The sequence below is a fragment of the Somniosus microcephalus genome, chromosome 3 (assembly GCF_052327205.1).
Source record: "Somniosus microcephalus isolate GS21.2 chromosome 3, FLI_Smic_1.0, whole genome shotgun sequence".
Taxonomy (NCBI): Eukaryota; Metazoa; Chordata; class Chondrichthyes; order Squaliformes; family Somniosidae; genus Somniosus; species Somniosus microcephalus.
Window position 1 is genome coordinate 113710688 of NC_140989.1, and position 27102 is coordinate 113737789.

Sequence of the window (27102 nt, forward strand, 5' to 3'; positions counted from 1 at the left end):
TTTCCGTGGGGGACACTGCAGATGGCCTTGCAAAACAGCCTCGAGCACCTCTGGGTCTAAAAGGCCCAGCTGTAGACTGCGCCACCTTGGCATGGGCAGCAGCAGTCTGGGCTGGCTGGCTGACAGGCAAAAGCAATGGCACTGGCGGAGTGGCAGTGGTGGAAGTATGAAAGCTGTCATCCTGAGAAAGGACAGCAAGTTCCTGCTCTATGGAGCCACTGCCACACCCCTGGGGTGGTGCCTCAGCATTCCTGTTGGAGGACAGATTGCTGGATTGCTGTGAGATCGTGCAAGCCCCTTTCCATACTCGTAAACCCAGCCACGATGGCAGCAGCCTGATCTTGCGTGGAGCTGAGACTGCATGAGAGCAGTCTGCACTTGCGTGGCAGCAAGTTGAGCCTGCATAGCAGAAGTCTGAGCTTCTACTGCAACATTCAGACATTGGGTCACTTCCGCTTGTGCTGCAATGGAAGCTGCAACATCGCCCATTACACCCAGCATCATGGTTGAGTCCACAAGGTCTCTCCTGGAGTTGTCCATCATTTCCATCCTGGAATTCATGGGCTCCAAGTTCTGCGCAAAGCCCCGTTCAATGTTGGAGCCGGACTCCTCCGTGCTCCTTGACAGTGACAAGTCTGGCAAGTCTGCCATTGCTCCAAGAATTTGTGTGTGCATGCCCATCACCCATCTTCTGAAAGCTACCCCATCGAAGCCATCATCTGAGTCCTGTGCAGCAGAACTCATGTGCGACCTCACCCTCCGGGGAGCTGGCACCTGTGCTAATCTTTCCCCATGGCCTGGCTGCAGCCCATACGTGCCTGGTGACTCACCACGTGCAGATCCCACCTCTAAACTACCCTCTAAAGTTCGTGCAGTGCCATTTTCTGAGCTGTTGCCTGGGACTGTCAGATCGAGTGACGGTGCCTCTTCTTTATCACTCTCCTCCTCTACTTCTTTCTGCACAGGCTGGGCTGCTGGCAGTTCTTGGGCATCTGAAAGGAGAAAGGCACAAGGGTCGGGTTGTGGTGAGGTGGGAAGGGAAGCAAGATGTGCATGCTTACACCATCAGCAGCTTGTAAGTGAGAAGAAATTGTGGGATGAGGGTGAAGTGGGATGTGAGAAGAAGGATTAGGTATGAGCATACCATTTTCATCAATGCTTTCAGCCTCACCGAGCACCACGGCCTCAGTGACTGCCCCTCCAATGATCTGCAGCACAGTCTCTTCCAGCTGAGTCAGGTTCTGCAGCCATGCCTACTCCCTGCCTGTTTTTCCTGCTTGTGCTGATTGTGAGCCATCACGGCCTGCAAGAGAAAGGGAAGTGTGTCAGTGAGTGTGGTGCAATGTGTTTGGGTGATGTGGCTGTCATAGTTGAATAGCTGGCAGTGTGTGCAAGCTGTGAGATGTGGGTGTGAGGTTTGCAGCAGTGTTGAGGTGAAGCTATGAATGTTAGGCATGAGTCCTGATTGATAGAGATTGTTGGTAGGTGAGTAAAGAGGGTGTAGTGCATTGAGCAGTTGCTGAGGCTAGTGATGCAGTTGGTGGGATATGGCATTTGAAGATGCATTCACTCACCTTGACCACTCATGTGAGGTCATTAAACTTTTTGTGGAACTGTATTCAGGTTCTTGGGGCTTGACTCCTGGCATTGACCGCCATGGCTATCTCGACCCACTGCCTTCGCAAAGTTTGTCTGGAGGGCCTTCTGGACTCCTGTGGATAGAGCACATCTCTCATTTTCGGGCCTTGTCCAATTTAGCCCCCATTGTTTTAGAAAGAATTAAGAACTTGAAAATAGATAAAGCAGCCAGGCCAGATGATATCCACCCGAAGGTCCTCAGGGAGATGGGACACGTGCTGTACAAGCCCCTAGCCCATCATTTTTAATAGCTGACTGTACTCTGGAATGGTTCCCATAGACTGGAAGGAGGCTGATGTAGTCCCCATCTTTAAAAAAAGGTGGCAAGGTAGAGACAGGTAACTGTGGGCCCATTAGTTTGACAAGAGTAATAAGAAAGATGCTTGAGGAAATCACTGGGGATACAATATATAAATGCTTGGATAGAGAGGGACATATTAGGGACACTCAACATGGCTTCATAAAAAGTAGGCCATGTCTTACAAATCTAATGGTAATTTTTGAAGAAGTTACAAAGTTGGTGGATGGGGAATGTCCAGTAGACATTGTCTACTTAGACTTCCAAAAAGCTTTTGATAAGGTACCCCACAAGAGGCTTCTCTATAAGATCAAAGCCTCTGGTATTAGTGGTAATATATTGAGCTGGATTCAGAACTGGCTGGCAGGATGTAGGGAAAAAATAATAATAGATGGATTTGGATCTGTTTGGAGACTGGTCACCAGTGGTGTCCCACAGGGATCAGTGTTGGAACCGTTGCTCTTTACTCTTTTTATTATTAATCTAGATGTAAGTGTTGGGGGCATGATCTGCAAATATGCATATACATAAGATCTGTGCGAGTGTTAGGACTGTAGACGTTGCTCATCTGCTTCAGGCAGATCTTAATGTGTTGGGGGATTGGGCTCATCACTGGCAAATGATGTTTAATTTGGAAAAGTGCAGTGTTATGCATGTGGGCAGGCCGAATGCTCAACATTCATACACCCTTCAGGGAAAAGCATTAAAGAAGTTGGAGAAAGAAAGAGATCTGGGCGTTCTAGTGCATACATCTCTAAAGGTACATGAGCAATGCTGTGAAGCAATAGCTAGAGCAAATAAGGTGTTGGGGTGCATTCATAGGACAATTGAGTATAAGACAAGGCATACTATTTTGTCCTTGTACAAGACCATGGCCAGGCCTCACTTGGAATACTGGGGGGTATTTTAACCCCAAAAAACAGGTGGGCTGGGGTTGGGTGGGAGATTAAAGTGTTAAAAAACAATCCTGACCACAACCCACCTACTTCTGGTTTTAATGGAGGCAGGACAGGGGGCGGGCAGCCAACCTGCTCCCAGGAGGCGGGTCACCCATTTAAATATTATAATGAGACTGGTGTGCCACATATTTAACCACCATTACAGATTAAACTGTGGCTGGTTGGGTTTCCCAGGCCTCGGGGAACCGACATCTAATGGAGAGCGAGGACTGCTGGATCGAGGATGTAACTGCCTTTACACTTACCTCCTGGATCCAGCGTCCCTGCCTCACCTAACCCCCGCGATCGGAGACCCCGCACAAGACCTCCGATCCCCCCGGCCCAAGCCTCCGATCCTTCCACCCCAGCCTATGATCACCTTTCCAGACTCCCCATCCCCCACCTGATGCTCTGGCCCCGATGTTCTCTCCCTCCCTCCCAATGCTCCGGCCATGATGTTCTGTCTCTCCCTCCCCCCGATGCTCGAGTCTGGCCCCCGATGTTCTCTCCACCCCCCCGATGCTCGAGTCTGGCCCCCGATGTTTTCTCCCCCGTCCCGATGCTCGAGTCCGGCCCCCAATGTTCTCCCCCTCCCCCCGATGCTCGAGTCTGGCCCCCGATGTTCTCTCCCTCCCCCCGATGCTCGAGTCTGTCCCCCGATGTTTTCTCCCCCGTCCCGATGCTCGAGTCCGGCCCCCAATGTTCTCCCCCTCCCCCCGATGCTCGAGTCTGTCCCCCGATGTTTTCTCCCCCATCCCGACGCTCGAGTCCGGCCCCCAATGTTCTCCCCCTCCCCCCGATGCTCGAGTCTGGCCCCCGATGTTCTCTCCCTCCCCCCGATGTTCAAGTCCGGCCCCCTGATGTTCTCCCTCCCCCCAATGCTCGTGTCCGGCCCCCGATGTTCTCCCTCCCCCCAATGCTCAAGTTTAGACCCCCGATGTTTTCTCCCTCCCCCCGATGCTCGAGTCTAGCCTCCTGATGTTCTCCCTCCCCCCGATGCTCAAGTTTAGACCCCCGATGTTTTCTCCCTCCCCCCGATGCTCAAGTCCAGCCCCCAATGTTCTCTCCCTCCCCTCCCCATCCTCCTGCAGCCCCCAATATTCTCTCCCTCCCTCCCGATGCTTGTGTCCAGCCCCCGACCACTCCCCAGCCCCACCCGATCTCTCCCTCCCTCTTCTCTGCGGCCTAGTGCCACAAGTCTACCCGCCCGCAGCCAGCCAGCCTCTCCATCTGGCTGACTGCTGGTGGAAAACAGAGGTTTCAAATGCAAATCAGGCCCTGCCATTAGATGTCAGGAGGTGGTTCTTTTTCCAGAGAATAGTGGACCTCTAAAACAGGCTGCCATCTCGTGCAGTGGACGGCGACTTGCTGAATTCTTTCAAGCGAGAGCTGGACCTGTTTCTGGTTGGGCCGCACATAACCTCTTAAAAAGGATAGTTACTTCAGGGAATTCTGGGCCAGTATGATCTCCTGGACTAGGAGCAATTGCCTAGATGGGTCGGAGAGGAATTTCCCAGATTTTTTCCCCCCAAATTGGCCTGGGTTTTTATCTTGTTTTGAACCTTTCCCAGGTGATGCCATGGTTTCGGGTGGGGTGGAGTGTGGTATTGTGATACACAAGGCATCGCAATTATGTGGGACAGGCCGGATGGACCAGAAGATCCTTACCTGTCCGTTATTGTCCGTATGTTTGTATCTAAAAATATAAAAGCATTGCACTCCAGATATGTAAAAAAGTAGTAAATGCATAAAAGTAGCATGTGTGAAAGGGTATTGTGTAAACTGGACAGTTTGTTTAAAAAAAAGCTATCATGTTACCATAGCTTTAAAAAAAAGCAAGTCTGGTACTTCCTGTATATTTCCTGCAGCAGTGAATGCTAATGCACCATTTCAAATCCACATCACACTTTATTTCTAACCATACATTGAATTATTTACACCTTCAAGGCAGCTGATTGAACTGAGGCATCAGTCAATTAGCAAATCAGAAATTTGTATGATTCCAATTTACCGTGGAATCCTTCGCTCCTTTTTTGCTTCAGATTTTCACCCTGACATTGACAAATTACTTCTGTGCTGGCTGAGATTGGAAATTAAAAGCATTTAGAGTTGCTCATGCATTTATGCTAATGAGAACTTCTGATATGATTTGCATGCCAAGCAGGACAATCTGAAACCTCATCAGTTTTAAAGCATTTCTGTTTGATGTGCAAATATGTTTTTTAAGGAAAAATGCCGTATTGAAAACAATGTAGAGTATAGGATTTTTTTTTCAGATGCATTTTCTCATTTGGTATTTTTTTTAAAGCTCTTTGTTAAGTCAGTTGTTCGTGATTTCAAGGCTGCAGCCTCTGTTCATTAGCATCTTAGATGTTTATCAAAGCAATGATCCACTATCTGCCATGCAGCATTACAGTTTAGCTTCATTTTAAATTCACCAGAAAAGAACCCGAGGATAGATGAGTGGAGAGAAGTGTGTCCTGACAGCATGCTCCACAGACATACTCAAATTAATTCAATCCATACAGAAAAGAATTAATCACTCTAGATGACTGCAGACGTGTAGCCAGGACTTTGTTACTGTATTTAATCTTGATTTAAAGCAATACACATTGTTTTAACTGCTAATTTACAGTAGATTGGTCCATCCACTCTAGAATTTACTGATTTGAAAAGGAGGAGAAAGGAAAACCTGTAGTTGTATTTTGTAATTTTTACAGACATTTATAAGATGTTCTACGATCCAGGATTTAATTTATGTGATGTTCTTGTTTAATTGAGTAAAGCCATTCTTACCTTTAAATTCACAGAGTGATACAGCTACTGTTTGAAACAGTGAATTAGTTCACTTGAGTCTACTTTGTTATAATTAAAGTTTAATTCTAATCCTATACCAAAGGCAAAGCATTTCTGAAGATAAACTGCTGTCCAGTCTATGAAAATATAACAATGCATTCCCAGAAAGATCATCAATGTGATTATCAGAGCATGCGACTGCAATAGAAAGTTGAGAAATTTTTATATCATTTTTAAATTTTAAATTTATTATTTAGGCTTTTGGTACAATTAGCAAACAAGAAAATATTGTTCTTAATTTTGTTATACTTCACATACTATAGGTAAGGTAAAATATACAATCAGATACTCAGAGGTAAACAGATTTAAAGCTGGAACCATGTATTCTTCCCTTAGTGCACCCAAAAAACCACCCCTTGCTTATCATCTTCAGTTTATTTTCTGCCATCAGTTGTAACACAGCCTGCTCCATCATGTAAATCAAACAACCATTCAGAAGAGATTGTACAGCTGTTTGGGACTGGATTCTCCTGTAGATAGATGTTAAAATAATTTTACCAGCGAAACTATTCATTCTCTCCCAAATAAGATTTTTCAGCTAAAATAATAGCAGTAACATCACTAGCAGTGGTAATTGAGCCTTCCAATGAAATACAAGCATAAACCATGCAAATTAACTATTTGACCAAATGAGTTTAGTGTTGTTTCCACTGGCAGTAAAGGCTGACAAATATCAAAGGATATGAAACATTGGGCTGTATATTCCGATCCCTACGGATGTGTACGTGCTGTGTACACACCCATAGGGACATTGGAAATGTGATCTGGTGAATGTGCTCCACTGGTTCTCCATGCTGTAAAGAGAGCACATGAAACATTATTAAGACCTAAGCATATGCGGTACTTTCATACAATCACCATGTACAGGCAGGTTGATGTTTTATAAAGTATTCCCAGTTCCACGAAGTCCATGTGCCCCCTGCAACCTCTTCAGGTCTGCTGCCTTGCACAATATCCCTATTTATTCATTTTGCCATTTGTGGGCAGTTAAAGGTTCCTGCTGTCCCATCTGTTCCATGTCTCATTATCATCTTCTCTGCAAGTTTGTCATTTAAATATAAGAGCACTTGTGAATTCAGATTCAGTTGCTGTTGCCATACAGATTCTACTCCACATTCAGAAAGGGTAACATTTTTGCCTTACCTTACTGTTCTCTTTCAATTTGTAAAAGATCTTTGGACTTCCTCTCAGGCCATTGCAGTACGCGATCCAAGTTGTCATACTCTTTGGGTATGCTAAAAATTTGGTGGCCTTACAAAAAAATTATCAAATTTTTCTAAAATGTTATTAGTCAGGACATCACTGTCCCAGTAAGAGATCTAAATCTTCAGTGTATAATTTTGCAAAAGTTTTGACAAACCTCACAACTTCCAGTTAAGTGGCAATTTAGCCACTTGAGAAGTATGAAAGAAAATAACTTCTGAGATTCTCAGAGAAAATGTATGGAGATAATGGTCAATTTTGATGATTTTCCTTTTACAGTGTTAAGTGTTAGCTTGGTTCAGTTGGTAGCACGTTCATCTCTGAGTCAGATTGTAGGTTTAAGCTTTACTCCAGAACTTGGGCACATAATCTAGGCTGATACTGATAAGAAGCTAAACCCAGGCTCTGCCCATACTTCAGCATGCATGATTCAGCTACCAGCACATACACAGTGCAACATAACATCACCTTGTGAGCAGTCAGCTGAGGATGTCACATTATCAATGCTGGGAGTTGAATCAGAAGGATAATCGATTACTGGCATTAGAGAGCAAGGGCCCTGAATTTCCTTAGGGTTTCTGTTGGACTTCTGCTCTAACTCTGGGAGTCTGGTGGAATTCACTGGAAAATAACAGGGATCCAGTTGAGCTGGATATCCACCATTTCTGGGGTGTTCCGAACTGAACTGCAAGGGGCTGAAGCTCTTTCAAGGCAAATGTCATTTGGAGCTGAGGGCTAGGACTCACTATAAGAACATAAGAAATAGGAGCAGGAGTAGGCCAATCGGCCCCTCGAGCCTGCTCCGCCATTCAACAAGATCATGGCTGATCTGATCCTAACCGCCAATCTACTATCACAGAACCATCTCCTGAATCTAACAGAATTAGGCACACGAAATAGGAGCAGGATCAAGCTACATGGCCCCTGGGCCCGCTCCGCTACCCACAGGGCCATGACTGATCCGAACCTAGACTCATGTCCAAATTCCTGCCCGCTCCCCATAACCCTTTATTCCCTTTACTTCTAGGAAACTGTTTATTTCTGTTTTAAATTTATGTAATGATGTAGCTTCTACAGCTTTTTGGGGCAGCATATTCCATGGACCTACCACCCTCTGAGTGAAGTAGTTCCTCCTCATCTCAGTTTTGAAAGAGCAGCCCCTTATTCTAAGACTATGCCCCCTAGTTCTAGTTTCACCCATCATCGGGAACATCCTCCCCGCATCCACCCGATCCAACCCCTTCACAATCTTATATGTTTCAATAAGATCGCCTCTCATCCTTCTGAACTCCAATGAGTAGAGTCCCAATCTACTCAACCTCTCCTCATATGTCCATCCCCTCATCCCCGGGATTAACCGAGTGAACCTTCTTTGTACTGACTCGAGAGCAAGTATGTCTTTTCTTAAGTATGGACACCAAAACTGTATGCAGTATTCCAGGTGCGGTCTCACCAATACCTTGTACAACTGAAGCAATACCTCCCTATTTTTATATTCTACCCCCCTAGCAATGAAAGCCAACATTCCATTGGCCTTCTTAATCACTTGCTGCACCTGCATACTAACCTTTTGAGTTTCGTGCACCAGGACCCCCAGATCCCTTTGTACTTCAGTACTTTCCAGTTTCTTGCCATTAAGATAATAACTTGCTCTACGATTTTTCCTGCCAAAGTGCATAACCTCACACTTTCCAGTATTGTATTCCATCTGCCAAATCTCTGCCTACTTACTTAGCCTGTCTATGTCCCCTTGCAGGTTTTTTATGTCCTCCTCACTCATTACTTTCCCTCTCATCTTAGTATCATCTGCAAACTTTGATATGTTACACTAGGTCCCCTCCTCCAAATCGTTAATATAGATTGTAAAGAGTTGGGGACCCAGCACTGACCCCTGTGGAACACCACTAGTTACTGATTGCCAGTCCGAGAATGAACCATTTATCCCAACTCTCTGCCTTCTGTTAGATAGCCAATCCTCTATCCATGCCAGAATATTACCCCCAATCCCGTGATTTTTTATCTTAAGCAATAATCTTTTGTGTGGCACCTTGTCAAATGCCTTTTGGAAGTCTAAATACACTACGTCCACTGGTTCCCCTTTATCCACCCTATATGTTACTTCCTCAAAGAACTCCAGCAAATTTGTCAAACATGACTTCCCCTTCATAAAACCATGCTGACTTTGTCCTATTAAATTATGACTATCCAAATGTCCTGTTACTGTCTCCTTAATAATGGACTCCAATATTTTACCTACCACAGATGTTAGGCTAACCGGTCTATAGCTTCCAGCCTTCTGTCTACTGCCCTTTTTAAATAAGGGTGTTACGTTAGCAGTTTTCCAGTCTGCCGGGACCTTTGCTGAGTCCAGGGAGTTTTGGAAAATTATTACCAATGCATCCACAATCCCTACCGCCACTTCCCTCAAGACCCTAGGATGTAAGCCATCAGGTCCAGGTGATTTATCCGCCTTGAGTCCCATAATTTTACCGAGTACCACTTCCTTAGTGATTTTGATCGTGTTTAGCTCCTCCCCCCCTATAGCCCCCTGTTTGTCCAGTGTTGGGATATTCTTAGTGTCTTCTACTGTAAAGACTGATACAAAATATTCATTCAGTGTTTTTGCCATCTCCATATTTCGCACCATTAATTTCCCGGTCTCATCCTCTAAGGGACCAACATTTACTTTAGCCACCCTTTTTCTTTTTATATAACTATAAAAACTCTTACTATCTGTTTTTATATTCTTTGCTAATTTACTTTCATAATCTATCTTCCCTTTCTTAATCAATCTTTTTGTTATTTTTTGCTGTCTTTTAAAGTTTTCCCAATCCTCTATCCTCCCACTAGATTTGGCTACCTTATATGCCCTTGTTTTTAGTCGAATACTATCCTTAATTTCTTTACTTAGCCACGGATGGCTGTCTTTTCTTTTACACCCTTTTCTTCTCAGTGGAATATATATTTTTTGGAAGTTGTAAAATAACTCCTTAAATGTACACCACTGATCATGTATCGTCTTACCCTTTAATCTATTTTCCCAATCCACTCTACTCAATTACGCTCACATACCTTCATAGTCTCCTTTATTCAAGCTTAGCATGCTTGTTTGAGATCCAACCTTCTCACCCTCTAATTGAATATGGAATTCAACCATGTTATGGTCACTCATTCCAAGGGGATCCTTTACTAGGACATTTTTAATTAATCCTGTCTCGTTACACAGGACCAGATCTAAGGTTGCTTGCCCCCTGGTCGGTTCAGTTACATACTGCTCAAGAAACCCATCCCTAATACACTCAATGAACTCATCCTCAAGGCAGCCCTGCCCAATTTGATTTGTCCAATTAATATGATAGTTAAAATCCCCCATAATTATAGATGCTCCCTTATTAGAAGCCTCAACTATTTCCTGATTGATACTCCGTCCAACAGAGTTGCAACTGTTCGGATGCCTATAGACTACGCCCACTAGTGTTTTTTACCCCTTATTATTCCTTACCTCCACCCAAACTGTTTCATTATCCTGATCTTTTGACCCAATATCATTTCTCTGTATTACAGTGAGTCCTTCCTTTATTAACATAGCCACCCCACCTCCCCTTCCTTCCTGCCTGTCCTTCCTGATCGTTAAATAATCTGGTATGTTTAATTCCCAGGCATTGTCACCCTGCAGCCATGTTTCTGTAATGGCCACAAGATCATACCCATATGTAGTTATTTGTGCCATTAACTCGTCTATTTTGTTACGAATGCTACGTGCATTCAGATAGAGAACTTTCAAATATGTTTTGTGACACTTAGTTCTTGCTTTTGCCCTTTTTATTACTTTACCTTTTACTCCATACCTTCTGCCCCTTCCTGACACGCTCTGGTTTTTAATTTCCACACTGCTACCTAAGTCTATGACCTTCTCTGTTGTCATTTTTATTATTTGCTCTCTAGGAATCTCCCCCCCACTAGTTGTTTAAAGCCCTCTCTACAGCCCTAGTTATATGATCTGCCAGGACTCTAGTCCCAGCACTGGCCAAGTGAAGCCCGTCCGAACGGAACAGCTCCCTCCTGCCCCAGTACTGGTGCCAGTGTCCCAGGAAGCAAAACCCATTTCTCCCACACCAGTCTTTGAGCCACGCATTTAACTCTTCTAATTTTATTTGTCCTAGCCAAATTCACTCGTGGCTCGTGGTTCCCACTTCCCTGGCTCATTTGGTACGCTGACCCACCCAGGGGAAGGTGGAGAGGAAGACGCTTGCACTCCTGAAGAATGGAATTTTAAACAAATGTTTTGTTTGGGCCCCTTACATAGGAGACCAAAAGGGACATGACTAGGGTCTGAGGGGACAGCCTGGGCATTACTATCAGGTTTGTGGCCTGCAGAATTTTGAGTTCATCTGTTGAAGAAGCAGCAGACATATACAATGCCAATATTCAATCCAGAGTGTCATAAGAATACTGAGAGAAGTGGTCAGCCATGTTTGGTAACAGTGCACATAAACTATCTGCAGCTGCTATCCTTGTGTAATTGGTGGGTTGCTGTACGTAAAATAACTGTAGGCACACGGTATCATTGATGGTAGTCACACTGGCAAAAAAGGACTGCCTGTTAGGCCGCAACCAACAAGATAAGATCATAAAATACATGAATGTGGAGTCAGGAGGAGCAGGAATGGTCCTCCTGATCCCCACATTCAAAGAATGCGGGCTGCTGCTGGATACCATTACCTCCCCCCGCCCCACGATTATTGCCGCTGCATTCCCAACTGATCGCCACTGATAACTCCCAACCAACAAGGTAAGATTTTAAAATATACTTACCTGAATATGGAGCTAGGATGAGCAGGACCTTCATCTGCATAAAACCAGTAAGCTGCGGAAGCCAATCAGTTATCCTGATGCAGCTTGACAGTTGAGACCTTAGGAACTTTAGCCAACTCTGATGCTGAGCCAGCCCACAGATGGGTCCGGGGTGGAGTAGGAGTTGAACCGAAGAGGACAGGCCCGAGCCTGAGCCTGAGCCTGCAGTATTTCTGCTTTTACTCCTCCTGGCTCCACAGAAACAAAATTATAAAAAAGTTCACTTACTTTTTTGCCAGCAGCCTCCAGTAGTCTCTTTAAGGATTGCTGGTTAAGCCGCTGAATCCCGGATCAATTGGGCGGAGCATGCATGGCATAAGCTCCGCCAGTTGATGATAAATTTTGATAAGGGTCCCAAAATTGGCATTAGGATCCTGATTTGTATATTCAAGGTGCCGAAACACTTGGAATGTGACTGGGTTCCAATTTGGCAGCCTGCACAGTTCCAAGGGAAATCGCAACTCAAAATTTGTCCCCCCATGGCCTTTTTTTGACCAAAAAATGGGCACAATGAGGTCCTATTTCTTCCCCGCTCCCCACCCCACCCCCCTTTGTCTTTCCTTCTTACAACTAACCTACAGGTCTGAAGATGACCTAAGAAATTATTTTCATTTTTATCATGCCCTGTGTAATTCTGCATGAGTTTATCTTTGCTGGCCTTTAGCAAGACAAGTCATTTTGGGATATTTTTTGTAAGTACATTTTAGGGTGGGAGCAAGCTTCAGTGTGGCAGTCAGAACAGAAATGTGTTAACACTTTCTACAGGTCTTGCTCCCCTGTTTACTCACCTCTAGTTTTTTCATTACATTTTGCACACAGAGGAAAATATAACTCTTATACGCCAACAGCCATATAATCATTTATATGTCATGTACATATACCATCACTCATCGCATGCATTATAAATATGCTACACATTTATTTCTTTAATACTAAGCTCCAGAACGCTCATAACTAGATTTTCTTAGCTATTTCTAGAACGCTGGATTTTGTGATGGACTTAGCTTGAATAGAAAGCTATAAAATTTGGTACTGTTTCCCTCCATAATGCATGCTTAAATGTTTCTAGCTTTCCCTTGAAAAAGAATTTTGGAGTTAATTTTTAAATCATTTTGTTTAATTATTTAAGGTAACTTTCTTTAAAAACAGTTTAAATTTAATTACAAATGTAAGAAAATCCATTTTATGTAAACAATTGCAAACTTCTTTTCAATAAGCAGTTTTTGAAATGAAGATTTCCCCAAAATATATTATTTTTGAGCTTTAATGCATTCCCACGTACCAGATCTTAGTACTAAATAGTGTTATATGAAATGGGCACTACTTTGCAAAATGTAACAATGAATATTAAATATGTAGAATGTAATTGACTGCAACAATTTTTCTTGTATTTCCATTAAACGTAATGATCATGCTCTACCACACATGGCTGCCCAATGTGACACACAAAATAGCGTAAGTTTAAAATGACCAGATATAATAATGCATTAAAAGAAAAAAAAAATTGGGAAATAAAATAAATATCTTAAACTTGTTAACACATAAGTTTTCTTATTCCCAAAGGTTGTAGGGCTGGGATGAATTCCAGGTATCCTTAACTCCCTTCAATGTTATGCTTTAGAAAGTCATCCACACATCACAGCATTGCAGAATGTAACAACTCTTACTTTTCATCTCTAACTCTACTTTGTTAATGACCCCACAACGTCCCTGGAATTTTTCAGCCGGAGTTCTTTGTATCTGAGATATTTTAACTAGGATTTTACTGAAAACTTTTGATTTACACTTTCCAAGAAAGAACTGCCGTGAACAAATTTCATCCAAATATTTCTTTGTCAAAATACTTTTGCCTGACCTCGGCAGCATGAGGCCCAGGTGATTTTAACTCTAAGCTTCATATGCAGGCTACAGGTCAGCTGCCAGCCCAAAACTACGGGTGGCAGGAGGTCACTGCCAGCACCAAAGGAACAGTCGCCAGGAACAAGGTAAGTCACGAGGAGGTGGTTTCGGGAGGGCGGTCTCACGGTATGGAAGGGCGACAGGGGAGGCCTAAACATTGCTTATGGAGCCCCATGGAGCATTCTTACTCCTAGCCTCACAAGGAAAGTAAAAAGCATACCTGTTTTGGGCTACCAGCCCATGATCTTATCCCCACTGTTTTCACCTGTTGGGAACAAACCATCAGTTTCTCCACTCTGGAAATCATCGGACCCCAATCTGCATATTTAAAGTAGGACCCTGCCACCTTCAAGTGGGTGTAATTGCCACCTATTCAAGAGACCAGGGCCGGAATTTTCTGTACCTGGGCGGGTCAAGTATGGGTGGTCGACATGGCGGGTCGCGACCCCGTTCCTCATTTTCTTCGGATCCTGAGATCGACTTTCCCTTAATGGCGCCTATTAAGACAGCCCTGCCTGTTTCCCGGCCCTGTTAAATGGTGCGGGTCTGATGACGTCATCGATGTCGCGTTTTCAGCTGGGATATTTAAAGGAGTCATGGCCACATTGCATTTGAAGGTTCATCTAGGATTATGCATGCACTGTACTGGAGCATAGGAGTGTTGCAAAGCCTTAGAAACATGACTGCATGGAGGCAGAGGGCTGCACCCAGGTTCTCAGATGACTCCCTCCATATGCTTGTGAAGGGAATGAGGGCACGCAGGGAGGTCCTTTTCCCTTCAGATGGATGGAAGAGACCTCCCCAGCAGACCAAAGGAGCCTGGTTGGAGATTGCAGAGAAGGTGAACAGCAGGGATATGGTGAGGAGGACCTGGGTGCAGTGCCAGAAACACTCCAATGATCTCATTAGATCAAGAATGGTGAGTGCAATGCCACACTCAACTTCATCCTGCTGTACCTCTCATCACATCCCCATCACTCTGCCTTCCCAAGCTTGCTCCTGCACATCATTACTCACACCAACATACCTTGCACGTCCACCGATGCCTCTCTATCTACATTATCGCATCCCCATCTGACTAACCACCCCTCACACTCACCCTCATTGAAATGCAATCATACCAACCAACAACACACAAGGAGGCCATTTGGCATTGCCACCCCACTGCATCATAGTCACCCTCTAAAGGTGTAACCCATCCATTCCTTACACTCATTCCATCACTCTCAGCCAAATTTCTCTTTGTTCCCTCCTTGCAGGAGAAGAAAGCCCACAATAAGAGGGAGAGGGAGCGAACCGGAGGTGGCACACCATCATTGGCCACCTTAACTGCAGCAGAGGAGGAAGCCCTGGAAGTATCAAGAGTTGCAGAGCAGCTGGCGGTGGGAGACAGAGAGAGGGGTACATCTCAGCAACCTGGTGACAGAATGACATCTCATACAGCCACATGGCATACAGCAGTCACTCATATGGTGACCGATGTCAGCAGCCAGTGAATGCTCATCATGTGCGTAATGGTAGTGTTAACCATCCTTGATATGACATTTTTAAATCATCTTTACTCTCCCACAGTTCCATCAAGAGCTCCCCCCCACCCCACTCCCTAACTGTCCAGGAGGAAGAGGACTTTGACTCCTCAGAGGAGCCTCCAGCCTCTGAGGGTGCACTGTCACCAGACATAAGCGCACCCAGCACCAGCGCAGATACTTGCACCTCGGTGGGTCCCACTTGAGATAGAGTAGTGTTATCACCTGGTGTCTTACAAGTCACAAGTGAGCAAGAGCAGATGGTGGAGATAGGGACAGCAGTGGAGACTCCTCACCGGATGATGCAGGGCACTCCCAACACTGCTCAGCTGCATGCAGACGTTGAGCCTCGGGGGCCATCCAGAAAGAGGGTGATCCTGGGGGAGCAGGAAGAAGTTCAAGAGTCTTTGACAGGTTTTGCGACCACAATGTCTGCAAATGTCCAGAGAATGGGGGAGTCCATCTCATGAGATGGCGACTGTATGCACTTCCATAGAAAGGATGGCCACCTGGGCCTTGGTGAGACCACACCTTGAGTATTGTGTGCAGTTTTGGTCGCCTTATCTGAGGAAGGATGTTCTTGCCATGGAGGGAATGCAGCGAAGATTCACCAGACTGATACCTGGGATGGCAGGAATGACGTATGAGGAGAGATTGGGACGATTGAGCTTATACTCGCTGGAGTTTAGAAGAATGAGAGGGGATCTCATTGAAACTTATAAAATTCTAACAGGACTAGACAGACTAGATGCAGGAAGGATGTTCCCGATGACCGGGGAGTCCAGAACCAGGGGTCACAGTCTAAGGATAAGGGGTAAGCCATTTAGGACAGAGATGAGGAGGAATTTCTTCACCCAGAGAGTGGTGAACCTGTGGAATTCTCTACCACAGAAGGCAGTGGAGGCCAATTCATTAAATATATTCAAGAAGGAGTTAGATATATTTCTTAAGGCTAAAGGGATCAAGGGATATGGGGAGAAGGCAGGGACAGGAGTACTGAATTTGGATGATCAGCCATGATCTTGTTGAATGGCGGAGCAGGCTCGAGGGGCCGAATGGCCTACTCCTGCTCCTATCTTCTCTGTTTCTATGTTTCTATGCATGGAGCATTTAATGCGCCACTCACAGGAGCACATAGTATCTATGGAGCATAGGTGGCTATCAATGGAGAATAGATGGCTATCGATGGAGAATTGATGGCAGATGCTCATAGGCCTCCTCTCTAGGAGGGATGTCAACATAGACTTGGGTCCTCATGGCCCCACTGCTGTGCAGCAAGGTGCTCTCCACCTTCTTGCTAGCGGGGAAGTGCGGGTGGCCCATGAGAGGGATGACAGTGAGAGGGGACATGGAAGTGTGGGCTCCTCTCAAAGCGTTCACACTTCTCTCCCATTGCCTCCCCCTTGGTCAGAGTCCCACATGCCTCCTGGGATCGTGATGGCTGAGTCTCCCCCTGCACAGTCGCAGGAGGAGCAGACTTTTGCGGGACATCACAGGCTCCAAGACCCAGAGGATGTCCGCCAAAAGTGTCTATGCAGTCGCTGCAGGGTAGTGAGCAGGCTGCCTCTACCTCTGCTGAAGCCACAAGGGTAGCACCTCGTAGAAGCACGCATAAGAGAAAGATGAAACACAAGTAGATGCACAAGGGTAAGCACTTGGGTGTTTTAATAACTGTTTGTGTGAAATTTCCGTTAATCTGATGTCACAGATAAAAATCATTATTTTCACCACTTTCTGGTCATGGCCAATTCTGTCTGCAACTTTGGAAGTGGCTTAGTGAGTTAGAGTGAATGATGAAACATAATGTTACCTCCAGCAATGGTGGTCAGTGTGAAAGGAATGGCCTGCTTTATGGTGTTGGTGTGGGGTGTTGGAAGCCTGACGCAGCATATGGCAGCCATATGGGTATAATGCCTAAAGTTAAGTAAATCTGGCCATGATGAGGCCATCCCTGGCCTCGATGAGACCATCCCTGGCCTCCCGGGCAGCAATGTGCTCGGGTGCTGTTGGGATCTGCAGCTCAGGTTCCTCCTGCTCCTCCTCATCTTCAAGCTGATGCTCCTCCTCCTCTGAAGAGGTTGTGCACTCAGAGCCTTGCTCCTCATGCAGTGCTAATTCTCACTGCTGCGCTATGTTGTGCAGGGCGCAGCAGGCCACAACGATTCTGGAGACCCTGGCTGGTGCATACTGAAGGGCTCCTCCAGATCTATCAAGGCATCTGAAGCGCATTTCAGCATGCCTATTATCTGCTCTATGACACATCTGGTGGAAATGTGGCTTTCATTATATCTCACCGGGGCCTCAGTACTTGGCCTCCTCAAGGATGTCATGAGCCACATCTTCAGTGGATAGCCCTTGTCTCCAAGCAGCCAGCCGGAAAGTCTGTTTGGAGGAGCAAAGAGCTGAGGGAGGGTGGACTGGCACAGGACGAAAGCTGCCAGGGAATATGGCGCACACATGCATGATGATCTGCCTGTGGTTGCAGATGAGCTGTACATTAAGGGAGTGGAAGCACTTGCGGTTGACAAACACTCCTGGGTGATGATGGGGTGCCCTGATGGCCACATGTGTGCAGTCAAATACTCCCGGTACCCGTGGGAAGCCAGCCAGAGTGCCACAGCCGAGCGCCCGCTCAATAACACTGGCCTCATCAGTGGCAAAGTTGATGTAATTAGTTGACTTGTCAAATAGGGCATCGGTGACCTGCCTGATGCATCTGTGGGCAGCTGACAGCGAGATGCTGCAAATATCTGCTGCAGATCCCTGGAAAAAGGCTATATGAAGAAGTCGAGGGCGCTGGTGACTTTGACAGCAACTGGTAAGACTTGGCCACCCACTCCTCTGGGCTGCAGGTCTTGCTCCATCAATGAGCAAATGTCTGCGACAACCTGGCGTGATAGCCTGTGCCTCCTTTGGCAGTGCTGCTCAGTCATGTTGAGGAAGCTCATCCTTTTCCTGTATACACTGTGTTGGGGGTATCGCCTCTGGTGCGGTACAGCCCTGCGCTGATGCCCTGTCTTGTGCAGCATCAGGTGGTTGAAGAGAAGGTTGGTGGTGTTGTTTGTTGGTGCTGCTGGTGTGCCTGGTGATGCTGGTGTTGGGGCTCATCGTGGTCCGATTCTGAGGACCAAGGTGAGACAGTATAAACAGCACCCATACTTATGTAATAGATGGCAGGTCAAGTAGAGGTAACAGAAGCAATCTGTCAATGGAATGATTGGTTCTACCAATGAGGTGACAGTGGATGCTGACTTTGCTGAAAACACTTGCAACCTCTAGAAAGCTAAATCTGTGCTGACACTACATTCAGCAACAGCATCTGCCTTAGCAAAGTAACCAGGTGCCAGGTGGGAGTATTTATTGTGCTTTCCATTCTGTGCACTAATGAGTTCCAACAATAGCCACTGAACTTCCACCTCAGGTTCACAGACATGGTTCCCGAGCTGCGTGAATCCCATGGTCATCCAGTGAAATTGGAAAGGTAGGGTTAAAAAGACGCTTAAGGGTCTGACAAGTACCAAATAATCATCTAAATTAGTTCTGCCGTCTCTGCCGTTCAGGTCGCTGCCGCGCTGGCAAATGCGCCCGAGGGAAAGCCACGTGAAGGCGGGATGACGGCGGGTTCCTGACCTGCTCCAAGTTATTTAAACTTTCACTCCCAACCCACCTCCAATCGCGCCCGCACGGATGCCAGAAAGCTCTGTCCCTGGTTAAAATAGAAGACGCCGGGAATGGTGGTGACATTAGTGGGTAAATCACCCGGCCAGTTTTAACTGCCCACCTGCCCAGTTTCCGCCAGGTCAGTAGGATTAAAATTACGAGGCATTAAAAATAGGCAGGTGAGTCACCCTAATGCACAATTAAAATTCAGCACAAGAATGGTATTGACAGAAAACAGTGCAATATAAGCTGAGATCTAAGGAGAAGGGAGGAGAGTAAATGTTAAAAAATGGGAAAGACAATTTTCCAATTAAGTTCCAGAAAGCACGGCTTGGAGAATCACAATTATAAATTTGGAGTCCTATCTCCAACTTGCTGTCTCTGAGCATAGCTTCCCTAAACAGATCATGGAATTACCATTATATTTTATTCTTTTCTAGAGCAAAATGTTACGGGTTTGAAATTTCAGGGGCCTGTTCTTCCAGCAGAAGTGCAGCAGAGCAGAACCCTTGTCTGCCCTAGACCCCATCCCAAATCCTTGGGATGAGGTGACTTGCATAACATGGGGTAGAAGTTGAAGATAGTGCCACTCATAGTGAAGTGCAACTGGTTGATTCTCTATGCAGGCCTGCACACCTGATGGTGCACTTCAGTCACAGCCTCCCTGCCAAGTCTGAGCTTCATCATGCACGATTCTGTCAATCCAGATAGCTGATATTGTTGTAGTACATCCACTACCCAACTTAGTTAATTTGTGTGACATGCACTTCTGGCCTGTTCTCTCCTCTTCTCCTGCTGCACTGAGGTATTTGTTCATAGACCCCCCACACAATTCTGCATGAGTTTCTTCTTGATAGGCATTTAGTACAGCTTTAATAGGGCTTATCAAGATTTTAAAAATTGCTAATTTCTGTTACATCCGTGTATAATAAGACACACACTGCGGAGAACGGTACAACAGGTGTTTACTCAACATGGCTCAGACTGCAACTGATCTGTACAGATTACTACTCAGTGTTATATACAGGTGTGGTCACTGCCAGTACTGCAGTATACATGAGCTGTAAAACATAGTTCCCCCCCTTAAAGGTACATACATTACAATTCCTCCCCTTTCAGATTAACATTACCAAAACACTCATTTAACAATTAAATATCAAACTAATTACAATTAACACTTTTAACATGCAACATTAGCTGAAAATAGTCTATTTATATATTCAGTCTTTGGGGAGGCTTCCTGATCCTTTCTGGATAGCGCCTTTCCCGAGTGTCTTGCTCTTGGTGCGGAGGCGATTCTGGCCCCCTGTCGTCGGTTGGTTCATCAGCTTCCGATGCTACTGTCTCTGGGGTAGATGCGACCTGTACGTCGGGTTCATCACCAGGTACGTATGGGCGAGGCATGGGGTTGACTTGTTCCTGTGACTCTAGGATCTGGTCAGCATGGCGTCTCACGATGCTCTCCCCAACGTCCACTGTGTACATTAGTGGGCCCTGCCGTGTGCATATTGTTCCTGGCTGCCATTTTTCTGTTCGGTAGTCACGGGCCAAGACTGGTTGCCCTACATTGAAGCTCCTTGTTGGCTTCTCATGGATGTGCTGGAATTGCTTACTCTCAACAGCTCTTCGCACGTTTGGTCTGAGCAAATCCAGGCGAGATCTTAACCTTCGGTTAAAGAACATCATGGCTGGGGCCTGGTTGGTGACTACATGTGTCGCATTCCGGTAGGCGAACAGGAAATTGTCCACCTTGTTCTGCAGTGGAATGTTGTCATTGTACATAGCCTTTATTGCCGCCTTAAAGGTTTGTACGAACCTCTCAGCCAATCCATTTGTGGCTGGATGATACGGGGCGGATGTGTAATGCCTTACCCCATTCTTTTTCAAGAACCTCCGGAACTCTTTGGACACAAACTGTGGTCCGTTGTCGGAGCAAATCTGTTCTGGCAAGCCATTCCTGGCAAAAATGGTCCGTAGGACTGCAATAATTTTCTCCGTGGTGGTGGAGGACATTTTGATGACCTCAGGCCATTTCGAGTGCGCATCCATGGCTATTAAAAACATTGAGTCCATGAATGGACCAGCAAAATCAATTTGCACCCGTTGCCATGGAGATGAGGGCCACTCCCATGGGTGTAGAGGGGCCTGTGGTGGTGCATTTTGGACTTTCTGGCATCCTGAGCAGCTCTTGGTCAGGTCCTCGATTTGTTTATCGATTCCCGGCCACCACACATAAGCCCTGGCTAGGCTTTTCATTTTTACCCCTCCCAGATGACCCTCATGAAGCTCATTGAGCACTCTATCCCTTAACTTGGGTGGAATTACCACTCGGGATCCACACATCAAGGTCCCCCGGCACACTGACAGCTGTTCTCTCCTTGTTGAGAATGCTGGCAACAGTGAGTCGCCATGTGCTGGCCATCCCTTCACCGTCAAATCATATACCCGAACAGTGTCGGGTTATTTCGGGTTTCCTTTTCGATACAAGCGTTAGTTACCGGTAGGTATTCAACTATAGTCGAATGGAATATTTCGACAGGATCCACTGCTGGTGCTTCCTCCGCAGTAGGCAGTGGCAGGCGTGATAGCCCATCAGCATTTCCATGCTGTTTCGTGCCCTTATATTCAATCTCATAGTGGTGCACCCCTAGAAAAAGTGACCATCTTTGTAGTCGTTGCGCAGTCATCACCGGAACGCCCTTCTTCGGATTAAAAATGGAGACAAGAGGCTGGTGATCAGTCAGCAAGGTGAATTTCTGCCCGTGCAGATAGTGATTGAACTTTTTCACTCCCCACACTAGGCTGAGGGCCTCCCTGTCAATCTGGGCGTAGTTATGCTTGGCTGAGGTTAGTGATCGTGACGCAAAGGCTATTGGCCTCTCTGAGCTGTCCGAGAATTTGTGCGACAGCACCGCTCCAATGCCGTAGGGTGACGCATCACATGCCAACCGAATTGGCAATGCCGGGTTGTAATGGGCCAATACCTCTTTCGATGTGATTAGTGTTTTGCTCTTCTGGAAAGCTCGTCTACATTCGTCACTCCATTTCCATGGCACCCCAGTTTACAGTAGGGTGTTCAGTGGGTGTAGTATTGTAGACAAATTTGGCAAGAACTTATGGTAGTAGTTTACCAGCCCGAGGAATGACCTCAGTTGTGACACATTTTCCGGTGCTGGAGCCTTGACTACTGCCTCAATCTTCTCTGGGGACTTATGTAACCCCTCTTTATCGATAACGTGGCCACAATATGAGATCTGTTTTCTAAAAAACTCGCATTTGGGGCGGTTAGCTCGGAGCCCATATTCCTGCAATCTAGTGAGCACCTGCTCCAGGTTGGCAAGGTGATCACTGTCATTTTCGCCCGTGACCAGGATGTCATCCAAATAACACTGGGTTCCTGGGATCCCTTGCAGGACTTGTTCCATTGCCCTCTGCCAAATAGCCGGAGCTGCTGCTACCCCGAATACCAGCCGGTTGTATTGGTAGAGACCTTTATGGGTGTTGATTGTGAGGTATTTTTTTGATGCTTCTTCTACCTCCATTTGCAGATACGCCTGGGCCAGATCAATCTTAGTGAAGCGTTTCCCTCCAGATAGCGAGGCAAAAATATCTTCAATCCGCGGAAGTGGATATTGTACGGTGTGAAGGACCGGGTTCACTGTTACCTTAAAGTCCCCACAGATGCGAACCTTCCTTGGTTCCCCAGGCGTGCTGCTCAACGACTTTTTCATCACAGGGACGATGGGTGTAGCCCACTCGCTCCAGTCTACCTTGGACAGTACACCTGAATGTTCCAGACTCTCCAGCTCTGCTTCGACGTCTGGGCGGATCGCATAAGGTACAGGTCTGGCCTTAAAAAAACTTTGGGCTTGCGTTTTCTTCAATTTTAATCGTCGCTGTCATGCCTTTTAGTGTTCCGAGTCCTTACTGGAACATTTCTTTCACGTCAGTTAGGATCTTTGACAGCCGCCCAGGTGTGACGTCGTCATCCTTTTTGTCAGCCACAGTCAGTGCCTGTATGGAATGCCAATCCAGTTGTATTTTCCGGATCCATTCACGTCCCAGTAATGGTGGTCCTCCATCTTGCAATACATACAGGTCTAGTTTTGGTGTTTCCTTACCGTTATATATAACGGTCACCCTTATTTTTCCTTTGGGGTAGACTTTTTGCCCCGTGTACGTCTTCAAAATAATTTTTGTGTCTCTCAAGGGTATGTGTGAGAATAGCTGCTCGTAGTCCCGTCGGTTTATGACTGTTAGGGCTGATCCTGGGTCCAATTCCATCTTTACCTGGATTCCTGCTATCTTGAGAGTGACCCAAATGGTTCGGTGATCCTCCGTTGTGATCACATTATGTAGTTTCAGACAACTCAGTTCCCTGCTTTCGGAGTCGTTTTCACTCTTTTGTTCGTCTGAACTATTCTCCGTTACCTTATGTACCTTCTTGTACTTTCCTTTGGTCGGTTTCTTATTGCTGGTTTTCTTTCCCGACCTGCAGACTCGTGCTATGTGTCCTACTTTTCCACACTGTCTGCACACTTTGTCTTTGAACCAGCAATCATTCTGGTCGTGTGTTGTTCTGCCGCAGTGATAGCACTTCTCTGTTCCATATGGCATTTCGTTTGTGCCATATTATTGCGGTCTCTGTTGTATCTCTGCAGCGCCCCGTGCTGCTGCCTCATATGATACCGCAATGCTGAAAACCTTTTCCAGCATAAGGTCCTTTTCAGATAAAAGCCGTTTCTGGGTTCCTTCACTTTGAAGCCCACACACAAACTTGTCCCTTAAGTTATCTGCCAGTCCCGCTCCAAGCTGGCAGTGTTTGGATAGTTTGCGCAGTTCTGTTAAATAATCAGCATTGCTTTCATCCTTATGCTGGTTCCGTTTGTGAAACTTGAATCTTTCTGCTATCAGCAGTGGTGTGGGGTTTAAATGTTCCTTTAGTATCATTACTGTTATGTTCATTAATAACTAGACATTCTTATTATGAACAGCTAGCTTCTAGCTAGTTATTTATTCAGTACACGTTCTCTAGGTACAGTAGCTGTAGAGGCTTCCATGTGTGCTCCTGTGAGCAGGCTGCCATCTTGACTGTTGCCTTCTGGGTAGCCTAGTGCCTCATGGGTAATGTAGTCTTAAACATACAGCTATATACAGCTCTACACAGCTCCACCTAGTGTCCACTATAGAATGACATGCTATTGATCACTACATCCCCCTTTCTTTGAGGTTTAACAAAATCAATATCAATCAACTTTCAAGAAAACAATAAAGATAATATCAGTAACACTTTTGTTAGTGCTCTATAAACATAAACATTTTCAAAACAGTCAACACATTTTCAAAGCTTTACATTGTACTCAAAGATTAAGTCTATCAGGCTCTTTTACTTCTCGTGTGGATCTTCTCAACACGGGTAAGTCTGATGTGTCTTCATGAGATTGTTCTGGTGGTGAATGACAAGATGCAGTTGCGGCATTGTCATCAATCTGGTCTTGAATAGTCTCTTGTGTTTTTAGGAGGGAACAGCGGTTCCTCCTGAGAATCTGTCCTTCCTCAGTTCTAACAGTGTATGACCTTGGTCCTACTTCCTCAAGTACTGTAGCTTTCCTGTTCCATGCATCTGGATCCTCAATCCTGACAACATCATCCTTTGTCAATGGTTTTAGAGTTTTGGATGACTTGTCATAGTATGATTTCTGTTTCAGCTTTAACAGTTGAAGTCTCTGTCTCAGTTCCTCACTTTGCTGTTCTTTTGCACAGCAGGGTAGCGTGGTGCGCAACTTGTGACCCATTAGTAGTTCAGCAGGTGAAGAACCACAGTCTAAAGGTGAGGCTCGGTAGCTCAGCAGGGCGAGATAAAGATCAGACTTGCTTTCTGTCGCTTTCTTCAGTAGCTGCTTGAGAACTTGAACACCTTTCTTTGCCTTACCATTTGACTGAGCATACAAAGGACTGGATGTGATGTGCTGAAAGTCATAATGTGCTGCAAACTGTTGCCACTCCTTACAGTTGAAGCACGGACCATTGTCGCTAACGGCCATCCTGGGAATTCCATGTCTGGCAAAGATGGATTTCACATGCATTATGACACTGCTTGCTGTGGTGCTTGAGAGCAGCGCCATCTCAGGATAGTTAGAATAGTAGTCAATCACTATTAGATAGTCTTTACCATTTAAATGAAAAAGGTCCATACCAACCTTTTGCCATGCTGCTGTTGGTATGTCAGCTACTATCATTGGTTCCTTTGCTTGTTTGCTTTGGTGTTTCTGACATGTCTCACATTTGCCTATCATGTTCTCAATGTCTTTATTTATGCCAGGCCAATAAACAGTGTCCCTTGCTCTCCTTTTGCATTTTTCAATTCCGAGGTGTCCCTCATGAATCCTTTTGAGCATGTCTTGACGTAGAGCCTGTGGAATGACTATTCTGTTCTGTTTTAGTAATAGTCCACTTGCGACACTCAATTCTGACCTTATGTGAAAATATTTTGGACAGGAACCTTTTGGCCAACCATGATGAATGTTCTCTATTACTGTTTGTAATACTGTGGCCTAGAAATTCAGTGGGCCTTGCGCCCACTTAGCGCCTAAAGAGGTCTTCTGTGCCGGCGGGGTTGGTAGCGCGGAAATTGAGTGCAGCGTTAATGGCCGCGGTAGCCGGTAGCGCTGCGCCGGCACCAATGACGTCATCAGTGTGCGCAGCGCCCCGGTTCCGCCCCGATGCCGGCCCGACGCCCATATTCAGTTGCAGCCGCCTCTTCCACAGCGGCCGCAAACAACGTTCGTGAAACACGGCCTTCATGCAGCGTTAGTGGGGCGCATAAAGGTGGAGGTGCGGCCGGCCGCTTTTTCGGCGGCCACCTGCCCGCACCTCCCTCCCCGGCCTCCTACACCACCCCCCCCGCGGCATTGGTGGCTGATTCCCGCGAGCCCGGCACTTCTCCGTGGTGCCGGGCTCATTTGCCGGCAGAATCCAGCGGCGATCTCACGGCTGCAGGCAGCTCCTCCTTAAGAGAAGGAGGAGGCCTGCAGTACCCCAGCCTGCCGCACCGCATCGGGTGGCGCAGCGGCAGCTGGAGCGCTGAAATTCACTTTCAGCACCCCAAGCAGAGGCGGGCACACCCTGGAACAGCGCCCGGTTCCGACTTGGGGCGCTAAAAGTGAATTTCTGGCGGGCGCAATGGGCTCCAGGCGCTGCGCAAACTTTTGGGCGCAACTGAGCTGGCGGGGCCATACCTAATTCCTAGGCCTGTATCTTTTACTGTTTCTTCTGCTATTTGCTTTGATTTTGTGTCTGACACGGGCAGTGCAGCAGTGACCATACTCACATGAACATCCACGTCTTCTTCAGTAGAGCTCACATGACTCATTGTGGGTGCTCAGGATAGTGCATCTGCTAACACTATGTATTTGCCTGGTGTGTAGATCAGTTCAAAGTCATATCTTTGCAGCTTCATCATGAGTCGTTGAATCCTTGGAGACATCTCATTCAGGTTTTTTTTTATGATGGCAACCAGAGGGCTGTGGTCTGTCTCAACTGTGAAGGTTGGATGTCCATATATGTAGCCATGAAGCTTTTCTAGTCCAACTACCAAGCCTAGACATTCCTTTTCAATCTGGGCATATCGACACTCAGTATCAGTCATAGACCTGGAGGCATAGGCAACAGGCTTCCAATCTTCACCATCTGCTTGTAGCAAGACCGCACCTAGGCCATCTTTTGATGCATCCGTTGACACTTTGATTCTTTTGGTTGGGTCAAAGAAGGTGAGTACAGGTGTGGTTGTCAGCACTGTTTTGAGGTTCATCCACTCTTGTTCATGTCTTTCTGTCCATGCGAACTCATTTGTTTTATGTAGCAAGTCTCGCAGACAGGCTGTCTTGGCTGACAAGTTAGGAATGAACTTTCCAATGAAGTTTATCATCCCCATGATGCGTAGCACTCCTTTTTTGTCAGTGGGTCGGGGCATTTTGAGTATGGCGTTTACTTTTTCCATATCTGGCTCTATTCCTTTACCAGATAGATTATCTCCTAGGAAAGTGACTTCCTGGACGCCAAACTGACACTTGGCTTTGTTGAGCTTCAGTCCATTCCGGCGTATGCTCTGTAGCACTTTAGTCAGTCTCTCATTGTGTTCTTTCAGTGTGGAGCCCCAGATGATGATGTCATCAACATAGACCCGAACTCCTTCCAGACCTTCAATTATGTGTTCCATCGCTCTATGAAA

The 27102-nt window shown here is 46.2% G+C and overlaps 1 pseudogene; it reads right to left on the bottom strand.

Moving 5' to 3' along the window:
• Positions 1-242: 242 nt before the first annotated feature.
• The window catches only part of LOC147121272 (uncharacterized), a 49331-nt pseudogene continuing 22471 nt past the window's right edge, over positions 243-27102 (bottom strand).